The sequence below is a fragment of the Cornus florida genome, unplaced genomic scaffold, assembly GCF_030987335.1.
Source record: "Cornus florida cultivar Cherokee Brave unplaced genomic scaffold, ASM3098733v1 CherokeeBrave_3.0.0_Hap2_Chr08, whole genome shotgun sequence".
In the NCBI taxonomy this organism is placed as follows: Eukaryota; Viridiplantae; Streptophyta; class Magnoliopsida; order Cornales; family Cornaceae; genus Cornus; species Cornus florida.
In genome coordinates, this window is record NW_026775578.1 from 87,885,674 (window position 1) to 87,897,727 (window position 12,054).

General features: G+C 32.9%; 1 long non-coding RNA gene across 1 annotated transcript; it reads left to right on the forward strand.

Annotated features, from left to right (window-relative positions):
• The first annotated feature begins 1,100 nt into the window (after positions 1–1,100).
• Positions 1,101–11,644, forward strand: LOC132268263 (uncharacterized). Its single transcript, XR_009469267.1, has 2 exons — positions 1,101–1,448; positions 11,448–11,644. It is a non-coding gene; the product is annotated as an uncharacterized LOC132268263 (long non-coding RNA).
• The last annotated feature ends 410 nt before the right edge of the window (positions 11,645–12,054 follow it).

A 12,054-nucleotide genomic window follows, 5' to 3' on the forward strand; every position in this document is an offset into this window, starting at 1 on the left:
CGTCAAAGGGAACTCGAATAATTTAACTCAAAAACCTCATTTTCTTTCAAAGATTCAATCTTTATACAATGAAAATGTCTAGTGACATAAAAGGTACCTTTATTTAGGTACTTTCACTTAAAGATTCAACATATACTCATTAAATCACTCTTCACGACTTCATAGGTAGCACGAATAATTTTAAATTAAAACTCTTGTTTTGTTTCAAAGATTCAATCTATATACATTAAAAAGGTTTAGTGACATAAAATGTACTTTTATTGAGATATATTCAATCAAAGATTCGATCTTTACTCATTAAAACACCCTTCGTCACTTCATAGGTAACTCGAATAAGTTTAACTCAATACTCTTATTTTCTTTCAAAGATTCAACGTTTATACATTAGAAAGGTCTAGTAACATCATAGGTACCTTTATTGATGTATTTTCATTCAAAGATTCAATTTTTATTCATTAAAACGCTTTTCGGGACGTAGAAGGGAACTCGAATAAGTTTCACTCAAAACTCTTATTTTCTTTCAAATATTCAATCTTTATACATTAAAAAGGTCAAGTCACATAATAGGTTCCTTTATTGTGGTATTTTCATTCAAAGATTTTATCTTTAGTCATTAAAATACGCTTCGCAACTTCATAAGTAACTCGAATAAGTTAATCTCAAAACTCTTATTTTCTTTTAAAGATTCAATCTTTTTACATTAAAAGGGTTTAGTGACATACTAGGTACCTTTATTGAGGTATTTTTATTCAAAGGTTCAATCTTTATGTGAAGACCTGCATTTTTATCATTTTTTCGAACATTTTAGCATTCATGCATATTTTTTTTTATTGTCAAAAATATTATTAGTTTGCAAATGTGAATTAAACATCATTATGTGTTAAGAAATATTATAGACTTTTACTATTCAAAATAGCATAATTGGTATTTGGTTGGTTGTGAAAGGGTATTCTTGACGTATATCATATAAATGGCATGAATGGTATTTAGTAGGAAATAAAAGGACTTTTGAGTCATTTCTTATGATTTTGGTTTTAATCCATGGAGGGGATGACATGTGTAGGTATATGTGGTTGCACCATATCCATTCATTTTATAACATATAGTATGCCTAGTGTTTTGTTCTTAGAAACCATTTTGGCAAAACTCAATTTTCGTGCATCCTATTTCCTTTCCATAGTGATACCTTTTAAGCTAAATTTTGGAAGCTTTGTGTTGGGATTTTGATGGGGCATTGTGAAGGAAAAATGTTCCTTAGATAGTGAGGGTTCTTTTGATATCAAACTTGAGTCCATTTCTTTTGTTGCTGGGTTTGTAAAGTGGTGTTAAAAGAAGAGGTTTTGGTTGCAAACAAAGAAGGAAAGTGTTCTTCACCTTGTAGTTGCTGATTTTGATCCATTTTTGGTGTGGTTTTGAATTGTTGAGCAAGTGTTCAAGCTTCCCTTGAGGTAGGATTGTCTAACCCTCAATTCCATTGCCTTTAGTGAGTTATCTCTTTCAATTTGAGTTGCAAAGTGTATAAACAACCTAAACTGATGTTGAAACTGCTTGGCTGAAATTGCATGCTGCTATTTTGCTCTAATTCATATAAATTCGTAATTTATCATTCAGAGATGATTTGATATTATGATAATATAGTGAATTAGCTTTCATTGATAATTGGTTTCACATAAATTGGTTGAGAAATGAATTTACCATGAATTTTTGAAGTTAGAGGGTTCTTGCTGGGCATTCTGGGTTGGGGCAGATTCTGTCCGAGTTTTGTTCATCAAACCTGCTTTAGATGGTATGGTATTTTGATGAAATAAAATTTTATCTTAAAAATATATTCTTTTAACTTTCAGTGGCCTTTGGATTGACTCCATTTGGACGAAAATTGAATTTACTATGAATTTTTGAAGATGGAAGCTACAGGCTGGAAATCAGTGTCTGACAGATTTTTATTTCGAAATTATGGATTAAAACTGTTCCAATTGGGAAGTTATTTTGTTAAACTAAATTTACACTTTCAAATTACATTGTTTAAGCTTTCATTAGGCTTTGGACTCACTCAATTTGACTTAGAATTGAATTTGTTATGAATTTTCAAAGATGGAAGCTACAGGCTAGAAATCAGTTTCTGGCAGATTTTAGTTCGAACTTTTGGGTCAAAATTGTTCCAATTGGGAAGGGATTTTGTTAAACTAAATTAACACTCTCAAAGTACATTGTTTAAGCTTTCATTAGGATTTGGAATCACTCAATTTGACTTATAATTGAATTTGTTATGAATTTTCAAAGATGGAAGTAAAATGCTGCATGCGAACTGTTTACTGTTTAGAAACTTCGGAACATGACACAAATGTGCTTTCTGTTGGGAAACGTGCAAGTTTTAAAAACTTTTCGAGGGATTTTCTTTCACAGATCTTGATTCATCACATAGAGACAAGTTTTATGCAAAAATAAAATATGATCTATCATTCAATTAAAAGATTGAATACTTACATCAAGGTTTGAGTAAACCTTAGATCTCTCCTCTGAAGTGAATGTTCTCACTTATTGTAGATCCCTTTTGCTAGACACCTTTTCCATGGATCTCCATCTTCTTGGTAATTGTTTTGCCTTTAGGAATCACTCATAAGCCTCCATGAATGACCTTGGAAAACTAGACTTGTGGGAGTCTCCATTAGATGAGAACATAAACCCTAATTTTCTAGAGAGAGAAAATATATATTCCTTTTTTTTCTTCTACCAAAAATCACCCCCTAAAATATACATAGACCATGTATATTTATAGGCAACATAAAAATAAAGAAAAGGAAACAACAAATCCTTCTCCATCTCTAATTCATATGTCTCAAATCTAATATGATTCCAATATCAAGTTGGGCTATGAGTGAGAATCCATTTGGCCTATTATTTTATTGGCTACAATGAATTAATAATTGGCCCGGTCCATGGACCCAATTCAATTAATTCATAAATTAATTTCTACTCCACTAAAAGAAATTAATTGAACTCCAATTAAATAATAAATAACCTCTAAGTCAATATTGCACTTTGACCCCTCTATGCATAATTAGTTATCGGATAAATAAGGCCATCAATTCGACTACTTAATTAATATATCTATTTTGGTACCTCTGATCATTTCTGGCTCGATCACAATAAAACATTTGTTTGACAAAAATAATAATTTAAATTAATAAATATATAATAAATCATTTTGTCTAAAAACACACGAAGGCCTTCGAATTTACTTTGTGATCAACCATAATCAATACAAAATAAATAGAAGTAGCAATGATGCAAATATTGAAAATATAACCTTCTAACTATTAATTACATAACTACCCAAAGTGTCGGTCTAAGGATCCCGAAGAATCCGCCGAACAAATCAAAGTAATTATTAATTAATAAAAGAGTCTATACTTTTCTCATGCTTAAGAGTCAAATGCCATGACGGTGATAGGGAGTAATTGCATACGACGGCTCTCGCAATAAATGTCAACCTAACGCGGATCCAGTTCAAGTCTTAATTAATTATGAGTCCATCCATAATTACCGACTATGAACAATTTATAATTACTATTTATATATCATGCATTGATTGCCATCACATACATATATATAAATATTTCTTGTAATTACATGGACACTATCAATTTCATAGTGAATCGAAACATAATACATTGAATTCACCAATTATATAAATCATAAATATTTCAGATATGTCAAGAGCATATGTCACTATAATCCAGATAGGAATTTGCTATGCCAGGGCATATAAATCCCAACAGCTCCCACTTGCCCTCATAGCTAATTCAAATTGCACCTAACTCCAATGTTATCCAGATGATGATCAAAATTATTGATCAATGACACCTTTGATAATGGATCAACAAAGTTGTGTTCCAATGCAATGTTCTAACTATAAGTGCATATTTCTTGCCGGACAACATCATGTACACCATGATACTTCCTCTCAGTGTATCCTGTTCCTCTATGGAACCTTTGGTCATTGGTTTGGATTACTTCTGCACTATTGTCACAACATAGCTCAATAGGCATGCTAGTATACTCCACAACCTCTAAATCAGTGAGATCAAACTAATAGGCTTCCTTTGCCGCCTTTAAGGCTGCACTATCTTCCACTTACAGGTTTGAGTTAGCAGTTGAAATCTGCTTAACAATCTACCAACTGATCTCCCTTCCATTAAGTGAACATACACTAAGTCATGAACCTCATAGTATCTACTTCTGATTGAAAATCAGAACTAGCATACCTGACTAGGACCATATCATCACATCCATAAATGAATATGATATCATTGGTTCTCCTTAGGTACTTAATGATATTTTTCACAATAAACCAGTTGTCAAGTCCCGTATTGGACTGATCTCTACTGACTATCCCTACTATGTAGCGGATGTCCTGTTTGGTATAGACCATGGCATATATGAGACTCTCATATGCCGAAACATATTGTTCCAGTCTCATTTGCTCAATCTCCTTTGATAGTCTTGAAAAACTACTTACTAGAGAGAGCTATCCATATCAATAAAGTAAGAACTCATTCTTTGAGTTATGCATACCAAACCTGGTCAAAACTTTATCAATGTAGGATTATTAAGATAAGCCTATTTTCCTTTTAACCTGATCTTGTAAAAGCTTGATCCTAGGAATCTAGCTTACATCCTGAAAATCCTTCATTTAAAAATAATTGAACAACTACCTCTTTATTGATGACAAAACTTCCACATCATTCTAAATGAGTAGGATGTCATCAATATATATAGAATTAGAAAAATAATGACATTCCCTTGTACACTCATGATTTATTCACTAAGAAATCTTCTGGTATCTTTTTGTAGATTAACTTGCCTTCCATAGGAATCACCTTATTAGAAAGTTCTACAAGATCCCAGAATTTATTAGAATACATAGATTCCAACTCTGATTTCATAGTAACTCGCTAAAACGATCTGTATCCATATCGGTTCACGCTTCCGTGTAGCTTACTGGGTCCAACTCATGTTTAACAGGGATGTCCATAATGGTCTCACCTAAAAATATGATTCTATCGGTTGGATGAAAATCCTCCCACTACATTAATGTACCGATGCAGGAATCTGTGTACTAGATGATGCTGACGCATCAATAGAGAATTCATATATTAATCTCAATCTCTATAATAAGTGTGTTCACATGTGGTACATCTGGTACTCATACCATATTCTCTAACATTATGTTACTAGGTATGTGATTCATAATATGATTCTCCTATAGATAAACAGTGAGTGAAAACAATCAACTTTTATCTTTGAGATCATAAAATAATCCATCCTAGTGACATTTAGAGTAGCTATCAAATCTAGCATGCCTATGATCTGCTTCCAACTTACTTGTCTATATCAAGCGCACATGTTCAAGACTACCCCATATGTGCATATGATTCAAACTAATATTTAGTAAAAAAACACAGCTCAACGGTATCCTTGAGACAGACTAAGATAGAATGTAGTTCATAATGCGCATCGATGTCATTAACGCTAAACTTTTAAATGAAAGAGATAATGTAGCATAGCTGATCATAGATCTAACCATGTTAAGTGGAATTCTGTTATTCCTATTTGACACCTAAATACATTTAGCGTCAATTGCGGAAAACTGGTACATAATACCCTCATTGACCATATAGTCTTTGCACTATCCCAAGAAATACTCATATCCTCGATCAGATCGAAGTGTCTTGATAAGTTTACCTAATATGTGTTCCACATCAGTCTTAACCTTCTCAGAAAATACCAAGAGTTTAAGACTTGTGTTGTATCAGATAAACTTATCCAAAACGTGAGTAATCTTGCTTGGATGTTCATAAGACCACACGTGTCAGTGTGTACCGACTCCAATTGTCCTTTATGTCTATTTCATCTGGCTGATTAAGCCCTAAGAGTTATCTATCCTTCAAAACAGGGTTCACAAGTTTGGTTTAGGCTCCCCTGCCTCACTAGGTAATTAACCTTCTTTGACCAATCTTTGAATCTTATTTTGATTGATAACAACCCAAAAATAGACATTAAAAATACAATGAGTCAGGAATAACAATTTTTCTCTTAACATTCAATCTAGAAGATGCAACATTAGTTTTTACATCCTGCAAATCTTAAGATTTTTGTGATCATAGTATATTAACCATCTTTCAATGCACCAGAAGCAATAACATATCTATTTAATTTTATAAAACCAGTTTTACAAAATAACAACACAGTTTTTATAAACCAAAAATGAAATAAGAATGAAATTGCGTTTCATTTCTGTGCATAAAGATAGTTCTCTAATACTAATATCCTCATACTCTCTAATTTCAGATGTAATACTCCCACTGACTTAACTACAACCTTGGCATCAGGTCAAAAGATAAATATATATCCATATCATCAAGGTTTCTGGATTCCTGAAATCCTTACAATAAATTGCAAACATGTTTAGTGGCTCCAGAATCTATCCATCAGGAATTAATAGACGCAACCACATAACATGGCTCAATGATTAAATATATATTTTCCTATGCCACGTCATTGCTTAAACAGTTCGTCCTTTAGTGTTTTAGTTAGCGACAAAAGAAACAGTTTTCTTCGCCCTCAACATACACTGCCTTATTCCCTTTAACCTTTTTGAATACCGATGTTTTGTGCTAGTCTAGTCCTATTATCATCCTTCTTCTTTGCTTTGCCCGTCCACTTGGGCCTAGAAGAAGATGGTATAGACTAGGTTAGATTGATAGGAACACCCATACTCTTAATTATCCCTTCATCTGTTACCAATTCTATAAGAATATCAGCGAGTGTGAACTCAATTTGATTCCTTATTTAGTTCACTCTAACAGAGTCGAACGAGTTTGGTAACAAGGCAATAATCATGTCAACTTGAAACTTACCACCCAAGTCAGCCTTATTGATTTCAAGCTAATTTTTAAATAATAAACAATCATTTTTCAAAATTCGATTTCATACTGGAGTTCCTTAGGCTATCTTGATGCTATTCAAGTCTGACATAGTACTTTGGCATACTCTCTATCTAATCTCACCAAAACATCTTATTGACATTTAACATGATGCTTGAAGAAAACAAAATAATGTAAATGTTAGCTTTGGAGCGTATTCGAGGTAAACTCTAGAATATTGCACCAATTCATCTCATTTCCCTTATTTCACTTATTCAAAACATTAATGTTCTCTTGGGTATCTTAAAGTAAAAGGATTAGGTTTTAGGAGTAGTAAATACATTTGTACCACCACGTTGTGAATAAAATATCTAAATTCCTTTTCTAGTCATTATAAATGAAGTCCACATGCATTGAAATTAGCAAGCAGATAAAATGGATTTAGACATAATTAGTCTGAATATAAATGCATTCATACAATATGCAAGGTGAATTATTAATACTGTCATGCATATTTAAAATTAAAATGAATTTGTTTACCACATAATATAATAAATCTCAATCGAACAAGAGATCATTATCATTATTGGTGAACAATTCCTTTTAATTAATGTGGGTCCCTCAACTCTGTAGTATAATAAATCAACCAATCAATATGTCAATAACTTATCCTGTTGGAGGAGTTCATTATTACTATTGTAGAGATTCATTTGCTATTAGGTCAGAACTTCCATTAAAATAATATGTGGGTCCCTTAACCACTGCATGAAAAATCGGATAACCAATACACCAATAACTTATTCGGTTGGCGAAGTTCATTATTGTTATTGGCGGGCAAATCCCATCATCTCCATATTTCTTAAGACAATGTCTTGTCTATCTATATGAAATAATTCCCGATTATGTTTAGCCTTTCTAAAATCACCTAGTGTAGACCACTCCGTTGGGGAGCTAACACTATTGATTTTAGATTGAGTGTATAACGTTATTAAAGCTCTAATGAAAAATAAAACATTAAATATCTTGTCATTATAATCTAGACTCTTTAAATCATGCGTAGGGCCTTATTTTTAAAGATCTAATTACAATGAACATTTAATATTATTATTTTTATGAGATAACCATTCTTGTAATATTAAGACTCTTCAAATCATGCGTGGGGCCTTATTTTTGAAGACCTAATTACAATAGTGTTAATAACGAAGGCCATGGGGCAATGTATAAAAATCCCCGCTCTCACTCAATTTTTAATCATCCATAATTAGGGTTTTCATTTTATTCATTTACATGATATAATGCATGCAAAATGTCTTGATTTTAATCCAATTAAATTTAGAAAATAATTGGACTTTTAAATGATTCACTAATATTTAATTGGAGGCACACTTTAAAAATAATTTTCAAAAATAATTTTTCGTTTCCCAATAAGTGCCCTCAAATTAATTAATAATCTAATCCAATTAATTTTCATAATTTAATTAATGTAAATCAAGCCATTTAAATAAATATCATGGATTTAATGCATGAATAATAATTAATTAACAATTATATATTCCATGCATTTCATACATTGCATAAATAAATAAATAACAGATAAAACAAATAAAACGAATAAAACGGCCAATGGAATCAGCTTTTATACATTTAACTACTCTAACTATCGCGGGAAGATCATCCATCAGCTTGCAAACACCCACATAAGGCTGGTACGCACCAGGAGAAGCAAAACACCGCTTGGAACGCGCCTGGAGGGCCCCACACGCCCTCACACGCGTCTGGGGCATGCTGTAGGTGAAGGCACGCGCCCCCACGCGCTGGCACGCGCGTGGGACGCGCCTCCACGCACCTGCATGCGCGTGGAGGCCATACAACCTTGGCTGGCGCATGCAATACACGCGCCAGCATATGTCACCTCTTGGTGCGTGTTCCTCACGCGCCAGGCTCACCCCACATGCACCACATCTGATCCCAGCCTCCTCCGACGCCTCTTCTCGCCGCCGGCGATGCTCCGGCCACCGGAAAAACGCCGAAAAATTCCAAAAATATTAGAAAAATTCCCAGAAAATTAAATTAAGCCTCAAAAAATTCCAAAAAAATTCCAAAAAATTCGGAAAAATTCCAGAAAATTACTGAAGCATAATTTAACCCTTTTGGACCTTCTTGAAGCTTCATAGCATCCTTTGATGAATATTACATGGCTTTAAAAATATTTACAACTTGAAATACAATGGGAAAAATAAATTACATCATTGAACTTTCAAACGGCTAAATCAAAGCCTTAATTACATTCATCCAAAGATAAAATTACATTCAATATTCCTATAAGCTTCATCCATGGCCCAACCATACATCATCATTCATTCATAATTATTCATACATCATCATGTATCAATATATATCAACATATTAAATCATACATCAACATACATCAATAAAAATATATATGAATATAATTTTGGATCCATGAATGATGATTTTCATAAAATCATGATCTCTAGTAATGAATCAAACCATGCTCTGATACCACTGTTGGGAAACGTGCAAGTTTTAAAAACTTTTCGAGGGATTTTCTTTCACAGATCTTGATTCATCACATAGAGACAAGTTTTATGCAAAAATAAAATATGATCTATCATTCAATTAAAAGATTGAATACTTACATCAAGGTTTGAGTAAACCTTAGATCTCTCCTCTAAAGTGAATGTTCTCACTTATTGTAGATCCCTTTTGCTAGACACCTTTTCTATGGATCTCCATCTTCTTGGTAATTGTTTTGCCTTTAGGAATCACTCATAAGCCTCCATGAATGACATTGGAAAACTAGGCTTGTGGGAGCCTCCATTAGATGAGAACATAAACCCTAATTTTCTAGAGAGAGAAAATATATATTCCTTTTTTTCTTCTACCAAAAATCACCCCCTAAAATATACATAGATCATGTATATTTACAGGCAACATAAAAATAAAGAAAAAGAAACAACAAATCCTTCTCCATCTCTAATTCATATGTCTCAAATCTAATATGATTCCAATATCAAGTTGGGCTATGAGTGAGAATCCATTGGGCCTATTATTTTATTGGCTACAATGAATTAATAATTGGCCCGGTCCATGAACCCAATTCAATTAATTCATAAATTAATTTCTACTCCACTAAAAGAAATTAATTGAACTCCAATTAAATAATAAATAACCTCTAAGTCAATATTGCACTTTGACCCCTCTATGCATAATTAGTTATCGGATAAATAAGGCCATCAATTCGACTACTTAATTAATATATCTATTTTGGTACCTCTGATTATTTCTGGCTCGATCACAATAAAACATTTGTTTGACAAAAATAATAATTTAAATAAATAAATATATAATAAATTATTTTGTCTAAAAACACACGAAGGCCTTCGAATTTACTTTGTGATCAACCATAATCAATACAAAATAAATAGAAGTAGCAATGATGCAAATATTGAAAATATAACCTTCTAACTATTAATTACATAACTACCCAAAGTGTCGGTCTAAGGATCCCGAAGAATCCGCCGAACAAATCAAAGTAATTATTAATTAATAAAAGAGTCTATACTTTTCTCATGCTTAAGAGTCAAATGCCATGACGGTGATAGGGAGTAATTGCATACGACGGCTCTCGCAATAAATGTCAACCTAACGCGGATCCAGTTCAAGTCTTAATTAATTATGAGTCCATCCATAATTACCGACTATGAACAATTTATAATTACTATTTATATATCATGCATTGATTGCCATCACATACATATATATAAATATTTCTTGTAATTACATGGACACTATCAATTTCATAGTGAATCGAAACATAATACATTGAATTCACCAATTATATAAATCATAAATATTTTAGATATGTCAGGAACATATGTCACTATAATCCAGATAGGAATTTGCTATGCCAGGGCATATAAATTCCAACACTTTCATCTTGCATGGTCATGGGGTTAAGGTTAAAATGGAAAAAAGAAGTGAAAGTTCAATAAAATGATTTTGAAAACCGGATAACAGGGAGGTGCCTTGTATCCGTGAGTTAGGAAAGTGGAATTGATTCAATGATTTTAAAACCGGACAAGGAGTTACCTTGTCTGTGCAGTTAATGGAAATCTAAAGAAGACGTAGGAGTTGCCTATGCATAATTGTGTCACTAGGCCCCCAAATGTTTACAAGGAGTTGACTTGGATCAGGGATAGATAATCAATTCTCTTCTCATGGTACAGGGAGCAGCTCTGGCCGGATTACATTAACTTTTTGTGATGGAAATTGGATTTTTGGGAAGTGAGAAGTGTCTGTGGCATTAGCATTAGCATCCGCATTGCATGACACTTCATTTTATTATCCTACATGACATTATTTCTTTCCCGAGTTTTTATGATCCCATTATCCTTTGTCTATTCTTTGTTTGGATTCACAGAGGTATTAAGGAGTGCGTTTTAAGCAATTCCTGTTGAGCTGTAGTTGCTCATTCCTATTTTATTCACATCTTTTCAGGTCATAGCATGGATGGTGTGGAGGGTGTTCCTCCTCAGCTGTAGACAGAGTCGGGGCAGCTATTGTTGTACTACATCCCGCATAATAGACTATGTTTTGTATTATATTTCCTAGAATTTTCCTGACATGTAATAAATTTTCTTTCAGACTTTAAAACTTTAAAGTTTTAATATTTGCATCTCATCTATTTATTTTCAGTCTTGATTTTATTAAGAGAAATAGATAGGTGGATGTGTGGTTCAGACAGGTTACAGGGATATTCAGTGATTTTGAGACTGTGATTATTTGTGTGTTGTGTTCACAATCCGGACTACGGTCTAGGGGCGTGACACTTTACTCTGTAAAACACTGTACGGGACGTCAAAGGGAACTCGAATAAGTTTAACTCAAAAACCTCATTTTCTTCTAAAGATTCAATCTTTATACATTGAAAAGGTCTAGTGACATAAAAGGTACCTTTACTGAGGTATTTTCACTTAAAGATTCAACATATACTCATTAAAACACTCTTCGCGACTTCATAGGTAACACGAATAATTTCAAATTAAAACTCTTGTTTTGTTTCAAAGATTCAATCTTTATGGGTTAAAAAGGTTTAGTGACACAA